This window comes from Pteronotus mesoamericanus, unplaced genomic scaffold, assembly GCF_021234165.1.
Source record: "Pteronotus mesoamericanus isolate MK-2021 breed Mesoamerican mustached bat unplaced genomic scaffold, CSHL_Meso_final scaffold_21, whole genome shotgun sequence".
In the NCBI taxonomy this organism is placed as follows: domain Eukaryota; kingdom Metazoa; phylum Chordata; class Mammalia; order Chiroptera; family Mormoopidae; genus Pteronotus; species Pteronotus mesoamericanus.
In genome coordinates, this window is record NW_026555310.1 from 11,836,310 (window position 1) to 11,854,361 (window position 18,052).

At 34.2% G+C, this 18,052-nt stretch overlaps 1 protein-coding gene across 3 annotated transcripts in view; it reads right to left on the minus strand.

The window, feature by feature from the left end:
* CNTN1 (contactin 1) overlaps positions 1-17,564 on the minus strand; it is a 309,314-nt gene extending 291,750 nt beyond the window's left edge. For all 3 annotated transcript variants that reach the window (XM_054591232.1, XM_054591233.1, XM_054591236.1), the window contains exon 1: positions 17,422-17,564. The gene's annotated coding sequence lies outside the window, so the exon portion shown is untranslated. The remainder of the gene's footprint in view (positions 1-17,421) is intronic.
* Positions 17,565-18,052: the final 488 nt, after the last annotated feature.

Genomic DNA, 18,052 nt, shown 5'->3' on the forward strand with positions numbered 1-18,052 from the left:
CCCTTTTGATAGGTTTAAAGGATAGCAGTAATGATAAAGGCATGCTGAGATGAAGCCAAATTTAATTAAAGCATTCTACTCTACAATGGTATTTTTAGTAACATACTTATTAGAAGCATCTTCCAAAATCAGTTCCAGAAGAGTTGTACAGGAAGACTGAATTTAAAATTAAAAAACACAAATAACTAGGTTATATGAAAATTACACTCAGAAATCTAAAATAATAAATAAAATAATTGCTGAGCCCAGCAAGATTGTCTCCTTACCTAATATACCAGCAAGAACCCAAAAGAAAGTCTTTTGTTTTGCAGCATTTCTTTTTTAAAAATAGAAGATGATATGAATAAACATTGTTTGTAGTAATATTTGTAACACTGTTTCTCAGTTGATTCTCAAAAAATACTTTGACTAGCAGTCATAACACTAGTATCCACTCATATCTACCACCTTATATCAGACAATATCCAGTGGAAAATTTTCAGCATATTGTCAGAAAACAATAGTTAGTGGGAAAATGTTAATAGAAAATCCTCATGACATATTTTAATTTCCAAAATCAGAAGCATAGCCTTGAGTAACATACCATACTTACTCTCAAATATAAAATCAAATAAACAGAAGAAAATGTAACTTCAAATTAGACTCAAAATTCCAGCAGATAATACAATTGAGATTGGAGACAGTACCAGGAATAAAAAGGCTACTTGAGGTGCTAATATAAAATAATACATTCATTTGGATAATATTTATATAAAAATGAGAGCAAGTGATTTTTTTCTCTGAGTTTGTAAATATATTATTCACTTTCCCAACTACCATGAGAATTTGGTAGGCTACAAAAATCCTATTTTAATATTCTTAGCAACCCAGAAACAATCCATTCAAAGGTCATCCAGGAAAATGAAACCTCAAAAATATTGTTCCTTCTTTACATTTCCCTTCTCCTCCCCCAATAAAACACATTTTTTTGGAGACAAATCAGGCATCTATGGTTAGTCCTCAAAAATATGCATGACAAGCGCAACAGAGGAACAAAAGAGCAGATCATTTTATTCACTCAAATAGGTTATTATTTGCTGTGAAAAAAAAAGAGATGTCCTGATTGGCTAGTGATGTCTGTAAAAATTCATTTTTTGATAGAAATCAAAAAGATAATAGAAACCAGAGAGGAAGGGGAGAAAAGCAGTGAACAGAGTGATGAAAAGAAATAATGGCTCTGGAATCACAGAGACTCGAGGTATTTAAAAGCATTCTTTACGCTTAGTCCGAATAGGTATGTGTGTGTGGTGTGTGTGTATTTATACAGATACAGTATGGAAACATATGTATGAGCTCCATGTAGGCTTACTGAATTTTTTCTTAAATGAATTCTTTTTTCTCAAATGTAGTTTGGGGAGCAAAAACAATGCTGTTACAATTGCAAATTTCCAGGTCATATTCAAGATCTACTGAGCCAGAATCTGTGCTGATGGAGGTCAGGATTACTCATGTTTCACAAACAACCTCAGGTAACTCCTATGAATTATAAAGTCAGAGACCCACTGCCCTATTGTATCTCAGTTGTAGAACAGTAGTTTGCATGTAACTGTACCCAGAAATATGGAGAAAGCAGTGTGTGCATCTACTAAGCTGTTGATTTCCCTTCTGGCATCCTCAAATATGGAAAATTATTACAAAAGAACATTCTCAAAATATTTTATTTATTGTAAAAACATGTATGTTTGTTGACTATCCCTAAGTGTGAGGCAGTGTTCTAGGCATTGAAGATATATAAAAGATAATAAGACATTTATCGTCTAGTAAAGAAAGGCAGACAGATATAAGTATGATAATGAAGGAGTTATGCAGAAGTTTGGAAAGGGGTTCATGGTGCACTTGGGGAAATTCAGGCTAGGAGAAACTTCCTGAATGCGGAGGCAAAGCATGACTTTGACAGATGCTTGCCAGATATGCAATGCAGACACAAGCGAAACTTTCCATCTCATTAAAGCATCAAAGATTCTTACAAAAATAGAAGTTACTTTTACTCAGGATTCTGTCTAAAATTCCATTCCTAAAGAAAGATTGAAGAAAGCTGTGATCTGGTATAAATGAAATAATTCTCCATCACTATTCACGATCCACAGCACTTGCCCAACTCAAACACGTTTAGGCCAGATGAAGAGATAAGCAAGCTGAGCAGTAGGTTCATGGCAATAATGAAGCAGAAATAATAAATCAAGATTCAAATGGCAGTATCAAGCCAAGGGATATTACAAGCAATTGTGAAGGAAAATATTCTCTGGATGAAACAAACTCCTTTTGGGGAAAAGCTGACTTAAATTTTAATAAATCCAATGAGCAATAATCAGCTTTAAAAAGTACAAATATTTTCAGATATTCAAAAAATGACTAGTCTTGTCTCTATACCTCAGTATGACACTTCCTTGAACAATGATGGCATTACAAGGAGAAAGTGAAGAAACAAAGAAGAAATTATGCAACTCACCCATATCAGTTATTTTTTGTGACTCCTTATTTATATATTATATATACCCTTCGTGACAGCAGAATATAAAAAAGAATTATTATTGCAAGTGTTTCTTACATTACAAGATGTGATTTTTGAGCACAGTTTACTTTGACTAATGAAATCATTTTGGTTAATAGTAATGGCAATTTTTCCTCTTTAAAACTAGTAATTTTATCGCAGTAAAAATAAGTAAAGAAATAATTCTCAGTCTGGCCATGTCAGACATAGAGAGCTTCAAGAAAGAGTATTTTATAAAATTATTGTCTTTTAAATATCTCTTAATATCCCACTACTATTGGACATCCTTTTTTTTTGAGTGATTTAGTCATGTTGTAAATGACTGCTTATACATACTCCTATTATAAATATGATTGTATACAAACAGAAAACCATATGTATTTATAAAAATAAGCATGGTGGTATTCTCAGCCATGGCTAGGGATGAAGTCCCAAATCTAGAGCATCTATAAATTTATGTTGTTTTAAAAAAAATATAAATGATGATGGAAGGAGATTTGCCTTGGGGTGGTCAACACACAATGCAATATACAGATGATGTATTATAGAACTGTACACCTGAAACCTATATAATTTTATTAATCAATATCACCCCAATATATTCAATAAAAAAGTAAAAATTTAAATCAAAAACAGTTATGCTCCACATCACTAGCCATCAGAGAGATGCATATTAAAACCACAGTGAGATACCACTTCACACTGGACAAAATGGCCATAGTTAACAAATCAACAAACAAAGTGCTGGTGAGGTTGTGGAGAAAAGAGAACCCTAGTGCACTATTGGTAGGAATGCAACCACTGTGGAAAACAATATGGAATTTCCTCAAAAAACTAAAAATGGAACTGCCTTTTGACCTGACAATTCCACTACTGGGATGATACCCCCAAAATCCTTAAACATCAATTCAAAAGAAACTATGCACCCCACTGTTCATAGCAGCATTATTTATAATAGCCAAGAGCTGGAAACAGCCCAATCGCCCATCAATAAATTAGTGGTTCAAAAAACTGGAACATTTACACAATGGAATACTATGCAGCAGAAAGAAAGAAAGAAAGAAAGAAAGAAAGAAAGAAGGAACTCCTACCCTTCACAACAGCATGGATGGAACTAGATAGTATTATGCTAAGTGAAATAAGCCAGGGGGTGAAAGACAAATACCATATGACCTCACTTATAAGTGAAATCTAATCAACAAAACAACAAGCAAGCAAAATAGAAGCAGAGACATGGAAATAAAGAACAAACTGACAGTGACCAGAGGGGAGGTAGGAGGGAGATTATGGTGTTAAGAAGGGGAAGAGTCAAGTCAAGGAACAAGGAACCCATGGACAAAAACAACCAGGGGGTAGGATTGAATGTGGAAGGTCGGGGTAGGGGAGGGGAGAGAAAGTGGGGAGATCGGGACAAATGTAATTGAACAACAATAAAAAAAAAAGTTTAAAGATACATATGCTTTAGCAGAAATCTGGCTCTCAAAGGAACAGTGGAAAATATTAAAATGAAAAAAGTATGACTCGCTACATTTATTTAATTTTCTTTCTTTAATTTCTCAAAGGGAGGTTTTATAACATACTAACAGCAAAATAATTCAAAAACAAAATTATATTAGAGCTTATTAAAAGAGATAGTTGGGAGAGCAGACTTGCCAATTCTGTAGCAAGATTTCTTATCAAGAATTATGTATATATGCTGTTTCAAATCTAGAGTTAATTTTCTTAACATTTAAATTACAAAGCCCTTTCATACCTCATATTTCTTATTTTATTAAATCCTCATAAGTCATTTTAAGAAGTATGATTAAATCACTACCTGACTTGGAAACTGTAATCCCAGGATAAAACAAAGTCTTTAACACTTTAAAAGAACTTTCTTGATCTGGTCTTTGGTCCTCTTCAGCTACATTTCCTGGCACTTTATAAGCCATTCATGCTCTCCTATATCTCTTTGTGAACATTCACCTAATATGTTGACTCTCCTTGCATTAAAGCATTCATTACATAGTTTTAGATTATTTTTGAATGTATTTTTCCCACTTAGATTAGAAGCCTCCTGAAGGTAGGGAAGAGTCTGGTTTACTCATTATTACCATCTGGTCTGGCCACAGTACAATGCCAACAATGTAATAGACCTGTGTTTCTACACATGTTATCTCTCTCTCTACCTCTGTCTATGTCCCTGTCTCTTTCTCTCTCTCTCTGCCTATAAATACTATATATTCAACACAATAAATGAAGAAAAGAAAGTATTTATGTTATTTCTTTCAATTTATAGCCAGAGAGCCTACTTTGTAGATTATTTATAGAAGATAGGCTTTTGTTCATATCTGGAAACTAAAGACCAAGTATCTTTAAGGGGGTCATAAGTAGGCAGGTAAATTAGAAGAGGCACCTCCCTAACTAGTTTAAGTACCTAAATTAAATCTGAAAAACAATCAGATGGCAGACAATAGAGCAAACTTTCTTTTTTTTTTTTTAATCCTCACCTGAGAATGTTTTTTTATTGATTTTAGGGGGAGAGAGAGAGAGAAAAATATCCATGTGAGAGAAAGACATCAAAGGGTTGCCTCCTGTACATGACCGTGCCAGGGATCAATCCCAAACCTGGGTGTGTGCTCTGACCTGGAATGGAACCCACAACCTCTTTGTATACAGAACAACGCTCCAACCAACTGAACCAACCAGACAGGGCCAAACTTCCTTTTTTATCTATTTCTCCAGTTTAGAAAATGAAGTCAGTGAGACTAATAGGAGTTGAATATTTTACCCCAGCAATACATATCTACTAAGTCTTGGAATATAGACTTAAATTTGTATCTGTTGAACAGCTAGCATTATGTTTCTTAAATGAGCAAACATAAGCATACACTATATTGAAAATCTATGACACTAACATAAAAAAACGATGAAAGCAAGAAAGTTTTTTATCACTTGAATTTTATAAAAAATAACAGGATTCATTTTAACTGAAATATTTTACAATCTCAATAAAAATTGAAATATTTCACACAAAAAATAACAAAATAGAGGAAATACCAAATGTTATATGTTATGATGTCATTAGTAGACAAGTATCCTTCATTTAAATTATTTCTTTAGTAATAGTTTTATTTGGAGAGACAAAAATCTAAATGGGTTTGAAAGATTGATATTACTACAGAGAAGGATATGCAAAAGCAAATATTCTGATTCATACTTCTAGAATTATAAGTTAATAAAATCTTTTTGAAGGACAATTAGGAAATATTAATAATCTGTGGAGATATACCTCTTTGCTAGCAATTTCATTTTAGAATGCATCTTAAAGAAATATTCCCAGTAATGTACAAATCACATATAGAATAATGTTCTTGTTGCCTTCTTTAAAAAAACACATAAAAATAACCCAAAGATGCAAAGATGGAACATAAATTTTGTTGTGCAAAGGGATATTATGCAAATGCTAAAAAGAATGTGTTACTCTATAACGTGTGGAAATAATGTTTGCCAAAGATAAAAACAGAAGTGACAGAACATTACATATGGTATGATGCTATTTTGATAGTAGTAATAATAATATACTTAAAACTATTTATATACATAGAAACATTTAAATATATGTAAACATTGTCAACAATTGTCAGCTCTGTGGGCAGATTTAAATGAAAAAAATCATCATTAAGATCTTATAGCTATTATTAAGATAATATGAAACTACCTTTAAAAACAATGTCCAGTATATTTAAAAATTTAGATGAACAAATTCCAAGAAAAATATAACTTACCAAAAACAAGTAAAATAATAATTAAGATATATAAATAAGAAACTCATAAAATAATTACATTTTTAACTTAAAGTTTTATCACACACACAAAAATTCTAGGGCCAAATGGCTTCCCCAGTGGATTCTGCAAAATATTTTAAAAAGAAGTAAAATGAATCATACACAGACTCTTACTAGAACAGAAAGGATGAATATATTCCAACTCATGTTAGAGTCCACCCAACATCAACTAGACACCAAAAACTGACCAAAATATTAAAAAACAAAACTAAAAAAATTTCTATGTAAATATTATCAAACCTAATCCAGTAATGTACATAATGGGTAACACATACCTCATGAACATGTTAAATTTATTCTAAGAATTCTGGCTTAACACTTGAAAATCAAGCAATATAATTCACTGTAGTAATCTCACATAAGAGAAAATTGGATGGCCATCTCAATACATTTAAAATTATTTAAAATATAAAAAATTTTAGTACCATTGGCCAGGTAGCTTAGTTGCTTGGAGCATTGACCTGATGCACCAAAGTTTCAGGCTTGATCCCCTGTCAGGGTACATACCAGAATCAACCAATGAATTCAAACCTAAGGGGAATAACAAATATTTCTCTCTCTCTCTCTCTCAAAATCAATGAATAAAAATTAAAACTTAAAAAAATAAACATTTTAAACAGAAATAGGAGGAAACTCTCTTAATCTGATAAAGATTAGCTGTAAAAAAAATCTAAATGAGTGATAGATAACAATTATCATTTCTGTGCGACCTTGCATTGAAGATCCAAGCCAGAGCAATAAGGCAAGATTCAAAGAAGTTTTAAAAATTGATAAGGAGAAATAAACTCATTGTTCTCAACAACTAAGTTTCTAAAAAACTTTTAAAAAATCAACAAATAAATAATTAACATTAATAAGTTTCTTTTGCAAGTTTATAGAAGACCAACATACAAATTCAACTACATTTCTATTTACTATGGACAGAGTTAGAAACTAAAATTTAAAAATTATAGTACTTAAAACATCACAAAAATATCAAACACCTAGGGATGAATCTAACAAAAGTTGTGCAAGTTTTTCACACTGAAAACTAATCATTTAGAAAAAATTAAAAGATGTAAAGAAAGTGATATATAGTCAATCATAGATTGAAAAACTCATTTTTACTCTGTTGATTATCCTCACATTGATTGTAGAATCAATGTCAATAAAATTCTAGCAAGAATTTATAAAAATTAACAAGCTGATTTTAAAAGTTATACAGAAAGACAAAGAGCTAATTTATAGTTATTCAAGATGAACTCAACGAATAGTTAAACTGAAGCACCTACTCTAGTAAACATTAAGACTATCTTCAGTCCTCAGTAATTAAGGCCGTGTGTGTGGGCTGAACAACAGATAAATCAGTGAAACAGAATCTAGTCCAAAAAGAGACCTGCGTATTCATGGGCACTTTACAAAGGTAGCATTGCTAAGCCACGGGAAAAGGACAGTCTTTTCAATAAAAGGCTCTAGATCAATTTTATATGCATATGAATAATAAAATATGGCTCAAATCACACACAAAAATCAATCTTAGGTGAAAGGTAAAATAATACAATGCCTAAAACACAATACAAAAAAATCTCCATGACTTACAATAAATAAATGACTTGTCTTATTGAACAAGATACAAAAAAATGTTATGGTCTACTTAAAATTGATATCATTTGTTGATAAAAAAAAACATAGTATTAAGGGAGTTTTAAGGCAAATCAAAGAGTGAGATAAGACAGTTGCAAATATTCTCAAAGGGCTCAAATTCAGACTATATGAGTAACTTCCCGTGAATCAGTAAGTAAAAGATAACTCAGTAGTAAAATAGACAAAGCTTTTGAACAGGAACTTCAAAGTAGCTATTCAAAAGGCCAAAACACATATAAAAAAGTGTTCAACTTCTTACTAATGAAGGAAATGACTATTAAAACTATACCTAGATATTCATCTCCACACAGTCTCACTCACTAGAATAGTTTCAATGTAAAAAAGGTAGTGATTGGTGGAAGCATTGGCAAAGCTATGGAGCAACTTGCAGACTCACGCACTGGTGGTTAAACTGTAAATCATCTCAACCACTTTGAGAAGACTAGCAATTTCTACTAAGCTATAGCTTATGACTGTGCAATTTTAATCTTAGTTTTATCTTAGCAAAAAAAATGCATACACATACATGGCCTATAAAAGAAATGTACAATCATGAATGTTCATAGGAGAATTATTAGTAATAATACAAAACCAGAAACATCCCAGGTGTCCAACAAGTAGTACAGATGTGTACATTTTGGAGCGGTTGTATAATAAAATTCTATAGAGCAATAAAAATGAGCTATTTTTTACATGCAAATCAATTATTATAAGCAAATATTAATACAGGGTGAGGCAAAAGTATGTTTACAGTTGTTTGTATGGAAAATAATACAATAATTAATAAATAATAATACAAGAATAAAATCTGTTTTGCATACTCACAAATGTAAATCTAGTTTTTACTTACCCTGTATATCTCACCAAAAAGGCTGAAGAAGAGGTACGTACCCTATAATTCTATTTAAATAAATTTCAAAAACAGGCAAAACTATTCTATGAAGTTTCAAAGTCAGAATAGTGGATACGTTTGGGGACCAGCAAGGTGGTAGTGATTGGGAAAAGCTGGAAGAGGAGACCTTAGGTGCTGACAAGATTGTTTACCCTGAACTGAGTTTTGATTTTATGGGTGTAAATTATTTGTTATAGTTCATTGAGCAGACTCTTTTCTGTGCACTTTACTGCATTTCTGTTATTCTTAATCAAAAAGTATTTATTTATAAAGCAACAATGCATTATTAAAAGTAAATATCTTGGTTTTATCACCATTCAATTGTGTATAAATCAGAATTTTAAAATATCTTACTTTAGAAAAATTGAGTTAATTTTTAGTACCAAAAATTATCTCTCTCAAATAATATAAGTAAACAGAAAGAATAATATAGTAAATTAATCCAGCATGTATTTTAAAAGATTTTCATTAATATTTTATATTAATGAATAAAATAATATCCAATAGAAACTTTATCTAACATAATATTCTGTTATACTAATGTGAGTCTCCAATGGGAATATATAAATATTGTTTATAATATCCTCAGCAATCTTCTCTGATATATCTTATAAATCTGTACTTCAGTAACCATGACAATTAAATACTCTCAGATTAGATGTCTTAGGATAAAATTACTGTTTATGATTTGTGATGTTAGGAAGCAAAATTAGGGCAGAAAGGCATAAAAACTTCTGATGTGTAATTCAAAGTTAAAATAATGTATTTGCACATGGCACGTTGTAATTGCTTAATTCATGTTTGGGAAACTGCCCATGTAAATCATTGTAGTGAAAAACCATTTTGTTGATGAGATATCCATAAATAAAAGAAATGTAAGTTTAGAATAATTTAATCTTTCATTTGGATACGAAGTATATTTAGGAGTCTAGAGATAAATACTGACTACCTAAAACAGAAAATTTAAACTGTGACTCATAATATCCTAAAACCAGGTATCACCAGAAGCAGAATGACACAATGATTATTAACTTAGGCTTAGGAGTCAGATAACATGAATGTGAATTCTATCTTCCCTAATCATTAACTTTTCAATTTCTCTAATTTTTCTCATTTGTAAAATGGTAAAAATTATAAATAAAATCCACTTCACTACATTTGGTTAGTTATGCGGTAATACATGAAACACATTTACAGAAAAGAAATCATTTGCACAAGACAAATAGGAAAATCAGTCTTTTATCTCACTATTTTTAACTTTCAAACTAAGCTAGATCACTGCTCTAGGAAAGTACCCAACTATTTTTCATAAATTCCTGTTTCAACAATTGCACTATTTTTGAAAACATATTTGACTCACCTGATTCTCTACAATTGCACAGAAGCAAAGCCAAACTAAAAAGTTGAATATTGTCTACTTAATTCAGAATATCTAGAAAAAGTGTTTTATTTTTTGTAATGGGTGATTCTTTTTTTAAAAAAAGATTTTATTTATTTATTTTTAGAGAGGGAAAGGGAGAGAGAAGAGAGGGAGAGAAACATAAATGTGTGTTTGCCTCTTGCACCTCCCTCCTGGAGACCTGGCCTGCAACCCAGGCATGTGCCCTACACTGGGAATTGAACCAGTGACCATTTGATTTGTAGGTCAGTGCTCAATCCACTAAGCCACACCAGCTAGAGCTAGAAAAAGTATTTTAATAGTTCTAGTTTTAAAAGATGAGAAGAGAGCATTGTAATTGTTACCATAAATAAAAAGAAATACACTATGAAGTAAAAAAAAATGAATGTAATATAGTTTGTATGTATAGTCTAATTAACCAGTCAATTAAATATGTAAAAGATTTTAAAATACATTTAAATCCAAAACTGCAGTCAGTGGGTTTATTCTCAGATTATTAAAAACCCAAGTGAAAACTATAAGTTGGTATTAGTACAGTGTATGTTTATTGGATTTCTCAAGACTCTCCATGGATTGTTAATATCAAGACCAGTATCTTTACCTGGAAAAAATTGTGGCAGATGGCCGTCATCTCTCATGAGATGTTCTGGCTAAGCATAATACATGCACCTGTTTTTTTCAAGCTATGCCACTATTATATGAGCCTAGGCAAATGACTTACCTCTCTGAGCTCATTTCTTTATCTGGTAAGTGTGGCTAATCATGTATTTCAATCTAACTTTCATAACTGTTGTGAAGAATCAAGTGTCATGCATGTAATCATACTTTATAAACTACTGAACATCACACCATGGAAGACCTTTTTACTAAATAAAGAGGTATACATTTTGCCAATATTTAGCTCCAATACAGCTAAATTTATGTATCGACATTATCCATGCAACTACATATTACTTCTTCCTTCTAAAACACAGAATCATTTAAAAGAGTTTCCCACAGATTTAAGATTTAGGAATTATGCAGTGTCCTAAGTATGGTTGTTTTTCATTATAAAATTGCTTGTTAAAGGACTCTCCTTTTTCTATTTTGTTGTATAAATCAACAAAACCAGGAAGTTAATCCCTGAAAAATTATGAAAATAGACATAATTTCTAGTTTTTATTTATTCATTCATTCATTCATTCCAAAGTAGAGAGAGATATAAATCATTAATTTGTTGAAATCTTTAAATAAGTTTAATCTTGACCTTCTTTTATTCATTTCTTCATAAAATATTTATTATCAACCTTATGTCAGGTCCTTCATTTGACACAAAAAGGAGTAAGGTATGGCCACGATCCTCAAACACTTATGAGTAGGGGGTAATAGACAAGTAAACAATCAATTACACTATAGTAAGTGCTGTATGTAGCTGAGGTATCCACAGGTTGTTATGGAAACACTGAATAAGTGCTCAAAACTCAGCTTGGGAGTTTAGGGGAGTCTCCTGGAGAATGTAGCCGCTGAGCTGAGCCTTGAAAAAGTAAGCAGATCAATTTCAGGGCAGACAAGGAGACAGGTTATTTCTAGCAGAGAATAGCCTATGAGGAAGGAGTACAGTGTGGGAAAAAAAGAAAAAGACATGATGCATTAGGGGAAGTGTGTACAGTTCAGTGTGACTGGCATTGTGAGGGACTGGAGATGGGAGAGATTGGGATAACAAGAAAACAAATCTAAAGAAGTAAACAGGGGCCATTTAAGAAAGGATTTAGGTGCAATGCAAAGGACTTTAGCATCTTATTATTTAAAAAAAGGGGTGTATCAAAAGATTTTTAGCATAGGAAACACCTGATGAGATTGGTTTTAGAAAGATGACTTTGGTTATGGTGTGAAGAATATGTGTGAAAAGAAGACTTCAAGACAGGGAGACTGAAGTAGGGACTCTGAACTTTGGACATCCTCCTTTTCTGCACAGGAAACAAAGACTTAGAGAGATAAAATAATTTACCAAAAATCACACAGATTGTAACTGGCCAAACTGAATTTCATGCAAAGCTCTGTTTAACTCTTGAGTGCTCCTAACTCTAGGGAAATTGCCTCTCATAAAAGAAACATGCAACTACCCTAGCACTTGGAGAACAGTGACAAAACAGTGCGGGAAAAGCAATAGCGTGGTCAGGTGTACATAATAAAAATCAAGTATGGGATGAGCAATTATCTAGTGTATTAAGGGCCATCTGGATATCCTGGCAAAAGCAGATTTAGTGCCTGAGTCATTCAGATAATTGTGCGAACAACGTGCCTTCCTTGGCTGAGTAACCTGGCCATTAATATCTTCCATAGTACGTTTTGCCCTGTGGCGCTTTTGAAATGGACAGCAGTAGCTCAGAAAGAATTAAGGTACTATTCACTTCACGGGCGAGCTGCCTAAATAATAAGGGGATTTTAATAGACTGAGAATGCATTTTATATGTCCTCAGGAGCCATTTCATCACACAGGGATATACTTGTATGCATGATATACATAAACCAAATCCCACTTCAAAGAAGGCAAGAAGTTCAGCATTAGTATCCTCATATGTATGCTTCTACATTCAGTTAATTATCAGGTAAGAAAGTTTTCTGAGCTTTAAAGCAATGAGAGATACTACTGCAAATAGATACATAGGTTAGACTACAAAATAGTTCAAATTTCTGTATGTCCAAAACATAAAATACAAAAGGCAAAAAACAGGCTGAAGGAAATTTTCACAGTATACAATAGATTTTATATTAAACAAAGAAAACGTGAACACTCCAAAAAAGATATAGTCAAATGAAATCTACAAATTAAAAAATACAAAGAACCAATAAACATAAACACATTTCTTGAACTCATCCAAAATTATGGAAGCACAACTTAAAAAAATAACAAAATACAATTTTTTTACTATCAAAATAGTCACTTTTTTTTAAACCACAACACCAACTGTTAGTAAGAATGTTGCCATGTTGGTTTATATTTAGTATCAACTTATGTATAAACTTTTTAATGGGGCAATTTGGCAATAAGCATTAGGTGTCTGGATATATTTATATGTTTGACAGATAACATCTAAGAAATTATTGTAAAGAAATGGTCAGAAATGCAAAGATTAATGTATATTTATGTTCATTTTTCAAAGTGTGAAAAACCAGAAACAGTCTAAAGGCTCTATATAAAAGATTATTTGGCAGCCATAAAAATATGGCTATTAAGAATATTAAATGAAATAAATATTTACGTTATGATGTCAAGTGGGATAAAAGCTAAATCCAAAAATGAATACCCTCTAATTCCACATCAGTAAATTTTAAATATCTGTGCAATTTATAAAAATAAAACTGAGAGGTTAAGAGTGTATCTTTCTGCATAGAATTTTCTTTTATTTCCAGTTTTTCCTGAATGATTCTGTATTTCCTTGTAATCATGAAAATGTTATTTTAAAAGTAACATTAAATTGCTTCTGGATGCAATTTTACAAAACAGGTCATTCATACAACCATAATGAAATGTCCCATCCAGTTGCTATATTTTCAAGGGGATACAGTTGCTAAGCCCTATTCTCAGAATCTGAATCCTTGGTATTCTTTCTCCAAAGACAGTGCTTTTTAAGATATGAGGTAAAGCACAGTAAAAAGTTTCAAAGCAGAGTATAGCTAATAATATAAATTAAAAATACATTACACCAATAGTAATATGCAACATCCCAGATTAAAGCAGAGGGACTTATTCATTTGATAAATTGCCTGCTGCACAAATACAGGCATACAATGACAGATGAAACTGGAATCAGGAAAACAGAGAAAGATACAAATTAGAGTTGAGAATAAAAATGAATAAATTACTTACTGAAGTTACTCAATTAGTGGATAATTGGAGATAAAGAAGTCAAAAAGTAACTATTCCCAAAACTTTGCTAAAAGCCAGTTTAAGGGTGATAACTATTGATGGGAGGAAAGCAAAAATTTGTTTTCACTATGTACATTATTATTACTGCAAACAGTACTTCTACTACTGACAGCTATTATTTATGAGTAATTACTATGGGCCAAGCCCTATTTTAAATGTGTTATATGCATTACCTCACTTAAGATTCAAATAAACCCACAAAAAAAATTGAGGTAAGTGCCATTATAATGCCCAATTCACTTGCTGACATTCACTTATCTGCATAATGATACATAAATATTTACACATATATTCTTTCCAAACCCTGTGCTCTTAGCCATTAGGACAGTATTTTGAAATGGCTAATGAAAAAGAGATTAGAAGTAGAAATGCAAAAGGAGAACTTTATTTCCAATAAAATAACTTGTTGTAAATTTGAGGGATTTATCAGAAAGCTAGAAGCAGGAAGAAGAGATAGAAGGAGCACAAAGAAAGGAGGGTTAGAAAAAGCAGGAGAAAATTATGACATCAGATCATTGTGATATCAAGTAAAATTTTGAGAAGATGAATACAGAAAATAGCATACCAGAAGGGAAAAAAATGAACAATATACCAATAAAAGAATACAAATATTTATTTGACATAAAGAAGTAGAGCTTAAAAATGACTTAGAGAGGATAGGGTCTGTGATATAATACAGACCATGGCCAATTTATATGTAAAAATGCATGAGAATGGGAAATAAAATGGAAATGAATGAGTATTACTGTTTTTTTTTAAAAAAGCAATTACATGGCATGTTTTGTCTAAAGAAATATGAATTTTCTTTCTCTCATCTTGGTCTCTTATTGGTCTCAAGGGGCAAAAGATATGAGTGAAAATATAGAATAACCTGTACAAAGTCATAATCCCTATTGGAAAATTAAATCATTTCGTGGAAGGATATAGAAACACTCATGTCATCCATTATTCTTTATGAAAAGAATAATGAAGCCAAAGGCAGTTTCCAAAAGTAGTGCCCAACACATAGCCTTCGATCAACCAATAAATTATCCGCAAGTCATTGCTGCATCCATCTCAACAGCTCCTTATGGTGATGCTTCCTCAGTGAGAACCTTTGAACCCACTTAGAACTGTACTCAAAAGCAATGTTTTTTTTTCCTTCAAAGTGCTTTCTGTCTAATTAGAAGACAAATCAGTCTACAATAAGGATTAAGCAACAAATAAGACTACATCTTAATAACTGAACAATATTGGCCTATATTATTACTGGTATCAATATTGACCAGATTTTTTTTTTTTACCAGGACTAAAAATCATAGGAAGCTGAACTATTTCTATTTGAGGAAAAAGGAATACACAATATAATTCACAGTAGGTCATTGAAACATTAGGGCTGAAATAGTGGATTTTTGAATGACTTTAAGCAAATTCCTTGTGTCCTTTACATTTTAGTTTCTCATCTAAGAAAATGGAAATGCTATTATCAGAATTAAATAATTTCAGGCAATGGGAAAAATAAATGCATATACATCTATAAAAGAAAGTCCATTCGGCACCAATAGATCTGATATGAAACAGAAGCACAAGTTTAAGTATCAGTTTCGCAGTAAAATTTATACAAAGAAATACATCAAAACTACTCCAAAGGTTCTAAGTATCCCTGAGTTCTATATCCTGTAAAGAGAGTGGATCCTTTCCCCCCAGGCTCCCAAATGCTGCTAGTTATAAGTTACCACCCCAAAAATTTACTACCAAACAACCAAGGCACAGGCAGAAGCAAACCATTATGCTCTAATGAGTTTAATAAAATATCCCAGATATGATATGTATATACTTGATATATGTGTTACATTTCACGGTGGTAAGGTTCGTAGGTACACTGTGAAGCTGAAAAATGCAGGAAAATAGATGAATATCAAATAGCACTCCAAGAATGTATTCAAAATAATATTCGGAATTACTGATCTTCATGCGCATTACAGAAAATATCATTTCATGCAGGGTTTCCTCAGTCTCAGCGCATCTTCTCTGGCTTTTCCCCCAATGAAGAATTTGATTCCCTTTTGCCCCTCCCACTCAGTGCTTCCAGATTGCCTCAGAAGGCCAAGGCAGCCTGCTCAGCAGCAGGCAAACAGGGCTGGGTGTGCAGGAGCTATATATAGCTCCACCTTGGAGATGCGCACACACAAGCACACGTACAGATGTCCATGCTGGATTTGGCATGAATAAATGAGAAAAGATTGCAGCTCTCCACTCTCCCTCTTTCCTATCACCCCAATTTTGCAGCAGTTTTCAAAGCGGGGTGTCATCAGCCCCTGAAAGTGATGCAGCAGCGTATAATTTCTCTGCAGTTCTGCCTACTGCTTCCAGCAATCTGACTCCGGCAGGAACCGGCACTGGGCCAACACCTACTTCCAGATGCGGTCACCCAGGGAGGCTGCCTCGCAGTGGGCCCATCCGGGCACAATTACTTGACTCTCCGGGAATCCCCGTTGGTAAACCCACCTTTTAGAAACTACGAGAGAAGGTGATTCCCAGGAGACAACGCCAGGCTAGAAAAGAAGAGGCAGAGCCTTCGCTGTCTCTTGCTGCTCAGACTGCCGCAGAGATGGGAGAAGGGCCCAGGTCCTCTCCATACGGGCGTAATTAATCCAAACATACCCTTAGAGATGCAGAATTTCCCCCTACCCCCCACTATCGAAGGGAGCCAGCTTTTTAGCAGAGGGAGAAGTCCCTTCTTCCCCTCAGCGCAGTCATTCCCAGTTTTTTCTGGGATGTGCCAGAGTCTAGACGCAAGGTAGGAGAGGGAGAACGAAAGGTGCGGACAGGCGTGGGGAGGAGGAGAAGCTCTTCCTGATCAAGGAAGACCCGCACGTTGGGGGGGGGGGGGGGGGCTGACATGTCTGCTCCCCCAGACCCTCCCGTGCCCGGTCGATATGGCACCCGGCGGTCCCCTCACTGGCGATGGGAGCGGAAGCCTGAAAGTTGAGGAGACACAGAGGGTAGCTCAGTGCCCACTCCTCGGGCACTGCCGCCCCGCCCAGCCCGGGACCCCGGGCTGCAGCATCCCATGCACTTCCCTCCCAGCACCAGACGCCTTGCACCTCAGTCCTTCAGGACCAGAGCTGCTGCGACCTCATGAGATTTGGGGGTGACGAGGGCGGGGCAGGACTGTGGGAAGGGGGAGGAAGTCAACAGTAGGGTGAAAATACGCATTCTTTATCCTATCTGCAAAGAAGGAAAAGTCCTGCCTCCTACCTGTTCCCTGCTCCTGCTCGTCCCACCGCGGCACAGCTGGACCATCACCTACAGGTTTCCCACTTCCGCTGCAAACACCTGGGAGCGCATCTTCCCAGCCGGCGCCCCTCCTCGCCTCGGTCGAGCCCACCCGAGCTACTTGACAGCAAAAGCCCGGCCTTTTAGAGCGGTTATTGGCAAGACAGGGAAAGAGGGGCGGGCACCGATAAGAAATTCGCATCTTTGATTGGACAGCTATGGTGTCACTCTCACCTTTGGACACTGGTTTGCTGCGGAAGGGTAGCTGCTAAACCCAGCTGCAAAGGGTCTCTGCGGTGCTTGGAACCAAAACCTGCTGCTACTGAATCAAGGACCCCTAAGAGGAGGGAAGCTGGTTTGATGACTTGTCATCTGAGACCCCTAGAGGGAAGGAGAGGCCAGGCATAAGCAGACACCCAACACTTCCAGAGCTTCCCCGAAGGGACCATCTGCTCTAAGAGATTTGACAGGCAAAAATATCATGGGCAATGCCTCCATAGAGAAGCAAGAACCTCGATTAAAAATGTAGCAAAATAGAAAAATACATATGTTTAAAAAAAATCACAAGAAGAAAAAAGTGAGAGTTTTGTTTATTTATTTCAAGTTTCTATTT